This window comes from Condylura cristata, unplaced genomic scaffold, assembly GCF_000260355.1.
Source record: "Condylura cristata isolate star-nosed mole 26May11 unplaced genomic scaffold, ConCri1.0 scaffold00007, whole genome shotgun sequence".
NCBI lineage: Eukaryota > Metazoa > Chordata > Mammalia > Eulipotyphla > Talpidae > Condylura > Condylura cristata.
In genome coordinates, this window is record NW_004567108.1 from 58691007 (window position 1) to 58705490 (window position 14484).

The window sequence follows — 14484 nt, forward strand, 5'->3', positions numbered from 1 at the left end:
TCTTAGGATTGTGACTGGTTGTCAGAATTATAAAACATTTTGGCAAGTTTTCAAAAGTAGAACAGTATGGCAGTAAAATCTAGCACCCCATAATATCTCTCCTTAGTATAACAACCATTTAATAATATGGATTATGAAAGCTGGATAAGCAGACACAGAAAGTCATGCAAAACCTGGAGTGTATGTGATTTATGACTTTAATTTTAAAATTAAGGGGGATGAAAAATACATAATTTTGCATGTATGTTATTTGCAGTGTAAATAATATAGTACACTGCTGAGGGGAGCAAAAGGCAGGTCAGGAGAGGTCTGCCATACCATGTGGATCACCTCCAGGGTGGTGATACAACTCTTGCTGAAGTGGCTTTAGCTTCTCAGTGCTATGCTTCAACCCACTGCACCATCACATGAGAGCCCAGTTTATTTTTTTTAAAGGAAATAGAAAAATGTATTTCAGTGTTTGAAAAGTAGAGAAAGTCCAAAGACTCAACAGCTCATTCTCCCTCACCTGCCTGCCTTAGAGCTAATACCGGACTAGACTCCTTTCCTCTAGTCATCTCACAATTGTTTCTACCTTGACTCCACACACATTATGTGTTATAATTTTCATTTCTTTCTTTCTTTCTTTTTTTTTAAGATTTATATATTGATGCATACAAAACGGGGGTGCTGGCCAAAGGTTCAGGGACAGTGAGAGGACACACCAGAGGATGAAGGTGGAGAAGGAGAAAGAGGGCTTTCCCGTCATGTTGCTGAGGGAGATCAACTCCATCCTCAAGGCCCAACACTCCAACCTTGTTACTGTCATGGAGATTGAGGCGGGGAGCAACATAGACGAGATCTACATCGTGATGAACTATGTGGAGCACAGCCTCAAGAGCCTGATGGAGACGATGAAGCAGACTTTCCTGCCTGTGGAGGTCACCTTGATATCCAACTGCTGCGTGGGGTGAAGCACCTGCACAACAACTGGATCCAGCACGTGACCTCAAGACCTCCAACCTGCTGCTGAGCCACTCAGGCATCCTCAACGTAGGGGACTTCAGGCTGGCCGGGGAGTATGGGTCCCCTCTGAAGGCCTACACGCCAGTGTGGTAACCCTGTGATACGGTGCCCTGGAGTTGCTGTTTGGCAATGAGGAATACTCCAGGGCTGTGAGCATGTGGTCAGTGGATTGTATATTCTGGGAGCTGTTGACTCAGAAGCAGCTGTTCTCCATGAAGTTGGAAATCGACCAGATCAACAAAGTCTTTAAGGACCTGGGGATGCCCAGTGAAAAAATCTGGCCTAGCTACAATGACCTTCCCGCGGTCAAGAAGATGACCTTCACTGAGTATCCCTACAACAACCTCCGCAAGCTCTTCAGGGTCCTGCTCTCGGACCTGGGCTTCAACCTCAACAACAAGTTCCTGACCTATTTTCCTGGGTGGTGGGTGACTACAGAGGATGACTTCAAGCATGAGTACTTCCGGAAGCCCCACTCCCCATCTATCCCGCCCCGTATTTTGCTTTTTACCTTGGCTTGTAAATTTTTAGAATTAAACCACGTTTTCCTCAAAAAACAAACAAACAAACAAAAAACAACTGGCAGATCAACGAAGTACACTGCTGAGGGGAGCAGTGGGAGAGACTGGAGAGGTCTGCTGCACCTTGTGGATCAACTCCAGGGCGGAGGATTGAACTCGCACTGAAAGGGCCAAACAGCTTACAGGGGTGTGTCCTAGCCCGTTGCAACACCAGGGAGAGTCCAATTTTCATTTTTTTTAAACCAATGAAAATGTAATTTTTCTCTCAAAATAAAGTAGCATTTTTATTTCATCTCTTTCATCTCTTTTCTCTCTTCCACACTGTTCCCAAAAACCTCACTTTATTAGTATCTGATAATTTTTATATGTATTCTGCTTTGTTGAGTAGAATGCTATGTAAATATGCAATAGTTGTCTTTGTCACCCTGACTTGCTTTATTGAACATAATTCTCTTATTATTTCCATTTTGCTATAAAAGGCAACATGCTGGCTTCCCTTGAGGGTAGTAGTCCATATGTGGATATACTTCATCCTGTTGACCCAGTCCTCTCCTAGTAGACACTCAGGATTTTCTATCACCCAGCTCTTATAAATAACGCAGCAATAAACATTGCTGACAAAACAGTTTTTGAGTTAATGATTTCATGTTACTTAGAGAGATTCCCAGGTGTTGGATTACTAGATCATATAATAGCTGCACATTATTATTAAGGAAATAAGTTTCCTAAAATGGTTATACCAGTTTACATTTCATCAACAGTGTAATAGGGATCCTCTTTCTCTGAGGTATAGGCCAGAGGCTCAGGGGCAATGAGAGTCTTCACCAGAGACAGATTGGGGAGGAGAACAGGCAGATCCACAAAGTACACTGCTGAGGGGAGCAACAGGCAGGTCAGAGAGTTCTGCAGCGCCATGTGGGTCACCTCCAGGGCCCTAGTGGAAATCATGCTGAAGTGGCTGTAGCTTCTTAATGTTGTGTTTTTAACCTGCTGTGCCACCAGGGAGGGCCCAACATTTACTTTTAAAGTGATTGCTGAGTCATAGGGAATTAGTCCCATTGTGTTATTTATTAAATCTGCCTTTTTATTTATAACACTTTCCTGTTATGTTTTGTTAAGCTTTCATTTCTATTTTTCTTGTGTCTGTCTTCTATTGATTTTTGTTTGAAGGTTCTCCTGAGTTTAATATATAGTGGAATATTTTTGTCATCCATTGGACAATCGGATCTCAAATTTGTTCTGATGGGCGATATTTGCTCTCCCCTCCTTATCACATAACTTAGGTGACTGTTGCATCTATTTACTTATTTTTTGGCTTTTTAAATAATTATTTTAACGTTTCTTGTCCAACTTGATGTTGATAAATCATTTTCATTTTTGTTTTTCATTGAAGTTCCTTATAGCTCCTCTTTGGCTGAATGATAATTTTCTATGGTTATTCATTCTAGAATGAAAATATTTGTCTTGGAATACTTGAAATATATTTTACCATTTCCTTTCTTGTTCGTAATTTACTACTGAATTGTCTGTGGACAGTCTAATGGTGGTCCCTTTTCTTTTCCTTTTTTTTGTTTTTTAAGTTTTATTTATTTTTGCATACAGAACTGGGGTATAATCCAGAGGTGCAGGGGAAGTGAAGGCTTCACTAGAGACAGAGTGGGGAGCAGAACAGGAAGGTCTATGAAGTATACTACTGACGGGAGCAGCAGGCAGGTCAGAAGAGGTTTTCCATGCCATGTGGGTCACCTCTGGAGCGGGGATGGAACACACGCTGAAGTGGCTTTAGCTTCTTGATGCTGTGCTTTAACCCACTGCGACACCAGGGAGGGCTCTGAATTAATTTCTTAAATGACTTCCTCTTTTCTCTTTTATTTCTGAGTTCCCAGGGCATGTTGTTTCTTTATGTTATCCCAAAGAACCTTAAATGTTTTCCATTATTTTTAGTATTGTTTTTGTATTCCAGTTCCGTTTGTGTATTCTCTGCCACTGTGCTTTTGAGCTACTAATTCTGTCATTACTTTCATTTGTCTACTGTTGAGTCCTGAACTGTATTTTTTATACAGCTACAATATTTCTAAGACCCATTGGTTCTAGTTGTAGTGTATTTTCTTGATATCTGTTGTATTTCTGTCTTACATAATTCATTTTATTTTCTTAATTCATTAAACATTGGTGTAACTGTTACCCTAACCTCTCCTTTTGGTTATTCTGTAGTTTTGTCGTGTTCAGATTTCTCTCAGCTTTTGCTTTTGTTCCAGCATTTGTGATATGTTCTTTTGTATTTTCATCTTTAGTTTTGCTGGGTTGTATTAAGTGATTACTTATATTAATAAATGACTTTTGTTGTGGAAGTTGTGGGAAATTCCAGGTTGTTTCCCCATGATTTTTAGGTGTAGATTATTGCACAAAAATTATAATTGTCCTTCCTCATAAGTCAGTCTTCATTCTCTCAATGATTTTAATATACTGACTTAGTCATTATATTTCAACATTTTTATTATAATGTCCCTTGGAGTATGTCTCTCTGCAATTATTTTATCAAGAACTCATTGGACCTGTTAGATCATGATGTCTTCTTCATTTTCCAGGTTGAGATGGCATTCAGTAATTATTTCTTAAATTGTCAATGTTTTTATTTTTTATTTTTATTTTCTCCTTTTTGGGACTTTCTATTGATTTGGATGCTATCTACTTATATTACCTCAGAGGGTTCTTACACTGATTAAATTTTCAGTAGGAAGGAACAGAAGCAGTAGGGTACTGAAAAGTCAGAAATCTTTCATTTAGCAATAGGAAATTAAATTTCCTATGGGATAGAAATTGTTTGGCAAAAAAAGTGTTTTTTTAGGTCTTTGGCTTGCCCCAAGTAGTGGTACATGTTCCAAATGATAACAGTGCAATACTGAAATCAAAAAGGCTATTTCAAAGAAAGTACAGTATACTTACAGCTTTCATATTTGATTACAGTAGTCCATCCCCTTTCAAAGTTTATGAAGGCAAACTGAATTTAAATAATTTCTAAATTAGCACAATTAGGATATTTCTTAATTGAATCCATTTGCATTTAAAATAATTAAGCTTGTATATCAGACTTGAAAAAATACTAATTATGTAAATATATTGTAAAAATGTATATGTCCACTGAAACTTGTCAAAGTCAAACAAACCTTGTAAACTGAAATACAGTATACATATATACAGGTATTAAAATTATAAAAGGCAGTCATTGTTTTGTAGGAAATTTATATTTAAGAACAGAAGTGCAATAGAACACCTGAACTTACTGCCTTTTATTTAGTCATTTATAAAACTGAGATAAATAGATGTCAACGTCACTAGCATTACAACAATAATGTGGGACCTCCCTGGGGTACAGGATAATATCAAGAACTATTAAGTCTTAGCCAGCCGCTGCAAAATGAGTTTGATCCCTGGCCAGGGAGCTAACCAAAATGCATTGTTGTATTTAGTTTGAAAATATTTTCTTGAGGATTTTTTATAACTTTATTAGTGAGATCTGTATTCTCTTTCATTGTGTGGTCTTTGGTTTTGGTATTAATGTAATATTTGTTTTATAGAATGTAGCTGGAAATATATTTTCTTTCTCAAGTTTTTAAACAGTTTGATCATGATAGGAACTCACTGGTGAAACCATCTGATCCTGGACTTCAGTTTTCTGGGAGAGTTTTGACTATTATTCCAATTTCCTTGCTCATGGTTGGTTTGTATAGCATTTACATTTTCTCACTATTTACTAATGAATTATTATATGTTTCTAAGAACCTATCCATCTCATCTAGGTTGTCAAATTTATTTGCACATGCATTTACATAGTGAGCTCTGATTAGTCAATGGTAATAAATAGAAAGCTATTTACTTTAGTTTTTTTCTTTTTCTTTTTCTTATGAACCGAGATAGAATTTCATCTATTCTGTATTTTTTTTCAAAAAATATTTTGGATCGCTCAGTCTTTTGAAATGTTGTTTGATTATTATTTCATTTATGCCTGCTCTAATATTTAATTATTTCCTTCATTTTACTGACTTTTGTATTATTATTTTCCCTTTTCCAAGTTTGTTGAATAAGAGATAAGGTTAGTTATTTGGGTTCTTCTAATATCTTGATGTGGGTGTAAATTACTATATGTTTCACTCTTAGTGCTATTTTCCTAATCCTTTTTCATCAGGGAAATGCAGTTCAAAACTACAATGAAATGCTACCTCACACCTGTGGTATGTATGTGTGTCTATATATATGTAATATTAAGAATGTGGAGAAAAAGGAACTCTCTTAATTACTGATGGGGTTGCAGATTGGTCAAGCCATTGTGAAAAGCTGTGTGGCAATTCTTCAAAACTCTAAAAATGTATCTGTCATAGGATTCAGTAGTTCTCCTAAGTTTCTACACAAAGAACATAAAAAATACTAATTTGTAGGAAGCATGCACTAACAGTATTTACAATAGTCAAGATATGTAAATACCTTAAATGCAACAAACCACATGAGTTGATCAAGAATATGTGCCATATATACACAATGGAATGCTACATATCTTTCAAAAGAGATAAACTTATGCTATTTGCAGAAACATAGATGGAGCTGGAATGGATTATGTTAAGTGAACTAAGTCATAAGACTATGGTTTCACTTTTATGTGGACTACAGAGAAACAAAAGGTGAAACAAAGACATATCTTCAAAGTTGACCATAGATGTGAGGCAACCTGGAAAGAAGAGGTAGAGATGATGGTGGAAAGGGAGGAGCCCAAGAGGGCAGAGAACATTGTACCGAGACTACTCTATAAGAATGGGAAGGTGGTTGAGTGGGAGTAAAGGGGATGGTTAACGCAGTATTACTGGGGATTTCACTGTGACATGAAATAGCATACATTGTAGAGTATGAATGTATACCCCTAAGACTTATATTTTAATAAAAATTGCTATTTATGCAATAAATAAAACTTTTAAAAATTAAAAAAATAACAATTCCTATCATAATTTTACTGTGTGTTCATTAAGAATGAAATTCAATTTTCAGGTAAGGGGGTCTAAAAATGTTCTAAATTGAACTGTCTGCATCATTCTGAAATACATAAATATTTGAGAAATACTGTCCTAAACTAAAGAGTATTAGTGGCATAAAGATTATAAGCATTTGTTGAATGCTATATAAAAAAAAATGGGGGAAATAGGTTGAGTGTTTTCCTTCACAATGTATCATAATGTTGATCAACTATAACACATTGAAACTCACATTGAAGCATCCAGGCTTGGCTTAGCTTCACAGTGCAGCATTCTAAGCTTCTGCACCACCAGGGAGAGCCTCAATTATTTAACTTCTGACTAACTTTATTTTGACTTTTCGGTAAAATTCAATGTCCATATATTTTTGTTTGCTAGTATTTTTCTGAAACTCTGGTGTAAAATTTGAGAAGTATTTAGTATGTTCATATACCTCCTTGCTATTCAATACCCTTGTAATATACACACTTTATTACGTAAATTATGCAATTGCCATTTAAGGAATAGACAATGCTTTGGGTAGTGGGATAATATTGATTGACAGTGCTTATGAAAAAAATAAAAAGGACAGATTAATTAATTTATCAATTCATTTATCTTATAAATAAATGTTAATTGATTATTTTATTTAAAACACTGCTATATTCAACCTTCTCAATAATGTCAAGGCATTAATTTTAATATTTTTTGTCTTTTAAGACACTGATTAATTAACACAATTTTGTTTACAGTTCCTCTAGTTTGAAGATGATAATTTTTCAGTATAAATAATTATATTACGTTATATTTGTACAGTTGTAAATGTGTGAAACATGAAAACAGTTTTTTATATTGGCAACTGCAAAAGCACTAAATGTTGAGACTGATAATTATTGTTTTATAAAACCAAAAATACCATTCAATAAAATATTACATATAAATAAATTATGTTTATTTAAACCTATTTATATGACTTTTCATATGCATTATTTATAATTCATATTTTGATAATTTAAAAACTTGAGAAAATGTCACTTGAAAGTAAGCACTACTTTTATATTGATATTAATCCTTATTAATATAAAACTTATCAAAGTTTTTCATTATTTTAATGCAGTTATACTTAATTATTTAGACTGTCGCTGTTAATTGAATACTAATTTCATGAAAAACTTGGTATAACATTGAATATAGTAAAAATTTTATAGAATAATTCTAACTCATATATACATATGTATTTCTCATCCAGACATTACTAGCCAATAAAGCCAATATCCACAGATGTGGAATAATCAATATATTTGGTGAAGTTCTCCATATTGCCTGTGACTCTCTTCTCATTCACTCTTTTTCTTTCGCTTTCTCTTTCTTTTAATAAAAAGGTCTGTTTAGAATGAAAAACAAAAAAAAATCTGTGATATTTTGCTTACTTTCACATAAAAACCAAATTTAAAAATACATTTTTATTTTGTCAAAAACAAATATGTGCAGGTATATATTTTATTTAATATTGGAAAGATTTGACTGTTTGATAAATAAGGGATATAACTTAGAATTAATATTGTTTGACTGTTCCGTATTTGGGATAGTTAGGTTTTCAAATACAATTTTTTTTTGTTTTTTTGAAAAATGTCAAGAAAATATATTGTTATAGTAAGCAATGTGACCTTGAAAGAAAAGGGATTATTTTGCAAAAAAAAAAAAAAAAAGTAATGTTCTGTAACGGTCACTTTACTTTTTTCCCCAGAAGCTTCAATGTGTTTTATTAAATGCGATAAAATGTATTTACATGTTTTACATTCATTTGATTACTTAGGGGCAAAAAACGAAATAAATGTTGAATATAGCATTTTTCAGGATATAAAATATGTGCCTCCAAGCAATAACAATATCCACAAAAAATATTCACACACCCAAGAAAAACTACAAATAGGATACAAAATCATTTATTGTTCTCTATCAGTGGAGTTATGTCTGATTCTGTAACTAGATCCCTGTGACCTCAGATGCCACCAGCCAAGGCTGCTTTGTAGTAGTTGAGGTACTCTGGCCCCAATAGATCACTTGTGGAGGTTTTCATCTCGTGGCTCCAGTGAGGCTGGGTCTGGCTATGGTCCCTGGAGACAATAGAGCCACAATCATGCCCTGACCTGTGCACAGCCAGGCTGGCCTTTCCCCCTTTTTACATCCAGCTCTAGGATTCTAAAATGAACCAATTAGGTGTGGGCCAGTCAGATTCAAGCTCATTTCATTAGTTAATTACTCAGTTTGAAAAATGGAAAATTGGCTGATTGGTGCTAAATTGTCTAATTAAAGGCTGAAGATTGAATATGGTCCACTTGGACTTGACGGTTATGGTCATGAAGGGGATATGAGGCAGCCACAAGAGTTAGCTTGTTTCATTCTGCTCCTGACCTTCACAAAAGAAGCTATGAGCAGCTAGTTTCTAAGGAGAGGAACATTCACCTCATCACCTTCCAACAGGAAGCAGTATGCAGGAAGCAGTATGCAGGAAGCATTCCTCTAAATACCTTGAATAATTCTACTCCCAGCCTTTGAAGAGAGAAATGCATTGAGCAGTCAACCTCCATGGAATTCACCCGACGTACACACACTTCACACCTTTGGTAGAATTCTAGACCTACATATGGCCATAGACCTTTGCAGAAATCAGTCTCTGCATCTTTCTCCAGCCTACCTCTGATATAGCCTATAAGGAGCACCGTCAGAAGTGCCCAAGCACCTCAAGGAGCTGACCACAGCCTCTGTTTCTTCAGCATCACCTCCTGGTGCTGCTGAGTCTGTTGCTCTCTATTTCAGTGTCTTCAGATTGCTTTTGGCTGTTTCTGCAGCATCACTTAATTTTCCACCAGTGGTCTTTACTGGGGACTTCTAGGAATGGTGGAAATAGATGTGAGAGAGACAGCCACTTGTGTTCTCAAAAATACTTCCCTTTTCCCAGTCTCTTATTTGTTAAATAAACCTTGTTGTTGTTGAACCCTGAGCCTACATGATCTTGCAATTGTACACATAGGTAAGAACCCAGAGAACTGTCCCTCATCCTGGCCACTGTCCCTTAATACTCCTTAACACTATTTGAACTCTGTTTTAAATGTATTTAACCTGGTTTCACTGATAATAAAATGGTATAGCTAAAATTTCCTGATATTCACTTTCTAACTATGTCAATATCTCCATTTTTTTTTTCAAAATCCATTCCAGCCCTCATTTAACTATCAACTCTTGTGGAATTTTGATTATGAGGAACATGCTAATATTGGTTAAATAATGCTAAAGTAACTCACTCAAATTCAAATGCAAAGATTAATATTTAGTGTATACATATATATTTATGCATTTATTTATGCATATTGAACTGGGGTATAGGCCAGAGGTGCAGGGGCAGTGAGAGGATTCACCCAAGAGAATGGGGAGCAGAACAGGCAGATTAACCGAAATACTCTGCGAGGGGAGCCGCGGGAGGGTCAGGAAAAGTCTGCCCAGGAAAAGTCTGGCCGCACCATGTGGATCAGCTCCCGGGCGGGGATTGAATTCATGCTGAAGTGGCTTTAGCTTCTTAGTGTTGTGCTTTAACCCGCTGTACCACTCAGGAGGGCCCCTCAGTATGTTTTTACACCATTCCGAAATCCTGAATCAGTCATAGACTGTGTTCCACTTCTGAAAATATAAATTATGATTGCTAATAGACTAGATAGTCCAGATATAATATTTTGAATATTTATTAAAATAAAGAGTATTATTATTTAATTTTCTAGTATTTTATTATTGGTATTCATGTTTTATTTTTCTTTGACTTAATCATACAGACTTTCCTGCCTTTCCTTTTGTAAATGTTCAAGAAGTTTTCTGTTTCTGTGAAATTCTGGGTAATTTTTTAAAAATCAGTTTATTTGCCCAGTTCTTTCTTATGTTTAATTTAGTTTTTAATATGCATCTTAAATTTCCATTAATTAGAACTTTAATCAGTTATATTTCAAATGTTCTTGATGATGTCATTTTCACAGACTCTGGACTCCAGACCCCCAGGATCCTTCTTCATTCTCTCGCGTAACAGAGTTTCCTACGTTCAGGCGAACCTAGAGGTCAGCACATCCCTCTGTGGGTTAGCAACACTCTGACTTCATTTATTTATTTAAGAAAGTATCCTTTTACAATGCTATGTATGATTTAGGGGAATAAATTTATACTTCTTCTGCTATAGTGTACAGGATTTGTCCATGCAAAATGTTACAATGAAAAAAATAAAACAGTTGCTTGGGAATGTATCTAAATAAACACTGACTGTAAATAATATTGTGTTTGAGAAATAAGGAGGAAATCACCCAAAGTGAAATTAAAGCAATATATATGAATTATATCTAAGATAAGGAAATATAGTATTAAGCATCTTTAATGACTCGCTTTAATCAACCACTGAAAATTTTTCTAGCTTCATTAAGTCATGAGTATGTATTACAAATTTTATAATTACAACCCAAATACATCTACAAAAGAAAATACAGTTAAATTCTGAGCTATATGGAAAAGAAGAGATAAAATTTAAAAAAAAGGAAGTATTTAAAAAAACAAATATATTTCAGAAAGCTTAATAGAAAATTGGCACAATCTCATTAAAATTTTTGGAAGAATCTTCACTTATCTTAGTAATTAAAAATTAATATGTACTGTAATTTTGAAAGTTTAGAACATTACATATAAGTAGGTAGATTTGTATTTAAAAATATAACAATATTCAGAAAATATGCAGGGGTGCAAATAATTAATATGTATAATATGCAGGAAACCTCTACATATCAAGGAACTGGATAAAGCCTTCCCTCAATAAATACATTAAGAACAAGTGACAGTCTAAAATGTGATTATAGGAAAATTGCAGACTAATAATTGCATCAATATTATCAGTTTTTAAATCCAGGTCATTTAAAATTATAGTATTTTCCCACTTCATGTGGTTAACCAGATGAATTGTCTTGGCCAATAAAATCATACATGTAAAATAAAATAAGTAGAATATGTATTTCTGTTTGGCTCTTTCCTTTTTCCATTACCCTGCAAAAAGCACATACAGCTAACCTATTGGTCTAGTAGGGTGCATCAGTGCTGAATCTTCCCATTAATTAAAATCAAAATCATGCAAAAGACATTCAAAAATTAGAGAAACCCCAGACATATGCAGTAGAGCCTCTTAGATAATTCACAGATGACCCAGGTTCATGATCAAGTCGACTTAGATCAGCAAAGTCCAGCTGAATGCATTTGACTGCTTAGCTTAATGAACTAAATACTTAACACCTGTCTATGCCTTGATGCTGTTTAGATGTTAATTGTTTTATTGTATAGATAGCTGACAAAAGTTATATAATTTTAAATAGTTTTAATTGGTAACGAACACAGATGGGAAAATTTAAGTTTTACATCCTACTACCTTACTAGATAGTAACAGACCTTATAATAGAACTAAACTTAAATTAGAAATTATAGAATCAAGTATTGTTTTTCGTAAAACACTGATATAATAAACAGTATTTCCCAGTATAATAAATAAAAACAAAACACAGGTACACAGAAATATTATGAAGACACTGGAAATAACCATGACAATTTTTTTTTAAACCAAAGCATAACATGAATACAGTTCCCATTTTTCCATGTACATTATCGAAAGAAATGAGAATAGGAAAAAGGTAAACAAACTCCATCTTCAGTCAACTACAAAGTCTATATTCACCCAAAAGGCTACCACCATTAATTACAATCTACTTCAATAAGTTTTTGTTTAGCTGCCTATCACAATAACTATACCCGGAGGGGGCAATAATATACCTTTAAATCATATACACTAAACTATAAACATTATAAACTAATGTTACCTCAACAATAGCAAAATTATTTTAATGTTGTGAGTCTTAAATAAGATGGGCTGTGTAGGGTAAATGAAGATTGCTCAGGCTTTTGCACCATTAGACTCTGACTATTACCTGTTGCCTTTAATGCAGGAGGCTCTTGGGAGCTTGTGGGGGGCACGCTGCCTGATGGTGGGCACGCTGCCTGATGGTGGGCACGCTGCCTGATGGTGGGCACCTGGAGTGTGGGGTGGGTGTTGAGTAAGTGGGCGTATCTGAGCCTGGGGGATGAGCATATAAATGTGGTAGGCAGAGTGCATTGGAGAACAGCTACAAGAGGAAAGAGCATGTAGATATTTGTGGGGGGGTGTGTGGCAAATTTTTGTCTCCCCACCGGTTTGTTACCCCTAATCTAGGGGGATGAGGCCAAGGGCTCCACGCTTTAAATCATCTAATGAACAGTGAATTTACCAGTCCTTGGATGGATGTAGAACAGACTGTGAGTATAAATTATATACCAGTTATCAAAAATGTGTTCATTAATGACAAATATACCTTCACAGTTTTATTGATTAAAATTTTTAAATAATATTTGTGACATATTGAACTAAAAGCATATAAAATTCATTTCGCTACATTTACTGATAAAATTTTAAGTTGTTCTATATAAAAATATAAGTTGTTATATTAAAAATTAAGTAAATTTATATATGTAAGCATCATTGCACTTAATATTTGAACAACTGAGGCAACAAATACAAATAGAAGCTTTTATAATTTTTTCTAAATGAAAACAAAAAACAATTTTACATGATAATAGCAACAAATATAAATATATCAAATCAAGTATCAAAATATAAAATATATAAAATCATATTTATCAATTAGATATTGACAAAAGCATACTTGATATAAAATGGTATCCATAATTCATTAAAATATAAGTAAATATAAAATATAAAATAAGTGAACAAAGATAACTATAATGATCAAAAAGCATATAAAATTCACTAGATTTTACAAAGAAATAAAATCAACTTAACTGGTGATTATGAAAAAAATGTTTTAAATTAGATATGCTTTTCTGTTCATATTTCACAGAATTGCAACTGAAACAGAAAATTTAGCTTGCTTATTGTGGTGTACATTTGAACAACCAATTTTGAATGAAATTTAGCAAATCTTAGAAAAAATAAAAAAACATTCATATTCATACTACTTAGGCTAGTGCAACGGAATCATTACTAATGAATGAAAAGTTGCCACTTCAGATATAAAAGGCAAAATGAGAAAGTCTTTTTCCAAAGTTTTCTTTTTTTATTATACATATTTTACATATTCTTGAACTTTTTTTGTACATTATTCTTGTACAACGCATGCTTTTTCACCTAGGTTGTACCCCCTGTGAAATTCTCACCCCCAATTCACCCATGTGCCACCATCATAGTCCCTTGTGCTCTTTCTACCCCTGCTTTGATCTTATTCTCCTCTCCACCTGTAGAATATCTCTGGCTTACAGTTGCTTGTTGATTTAGGTTTTTACTTTATTATAATTATTTTTTTCCTGATCCCTCACAATCATCCTGTAAGTGATACCATCCAATATTTTTCTTTTCTTTCTGTCTTATTTCACTAAGCATGATCCCTTTCAGCTCCATCCATGTTGCTACAAGTGGAATGAATTTATACTTTTTTGATTGCTGATTAATATTCCATTGTGTGTATATATGCCACATCTTCTTGATACAGTCATCTATTTTTAGGCATTTGGGTTGATTACACATCTTACCTATAGTAATTAGTGTTGCAAAAGACATAGGGGTGAAGGTGTCCTTTTGAATTAATGTTTTTGTGTATTTTGGGTAGTCACCTAAGAGTGGAATTGCTGGATCATACAGAAGCTACATTTTTAGAAGTTTGAGAAATCTCCACACAACCTTTCATAGTGGTTGGACCAGTTTGCATTCCCACCCTCAGTGTGAAAGAGTTCCTTTTACTCCACATCCTCTCACATCTTTATTTGTGAGTCAGCATCAGTGACAGAGTTAGCATCATTAATGTCTACAATATATATATATATATATATATATATAT

At 34.3% G+C, this 14484-nt stretch overlaps 1 pseudogene; it reads left to right on the plus strand.

Moving 5' to 3' along the window:
- The first annotated feature begins 710 nt into the window (after window positions 1-710).
- Window positions 711-2948, plus strand: LOC101621560 (annotated as a pseudogene).
- The last annotated feature ends 11536 nt before the right edge of the window (window positions 2949-14484 follow it).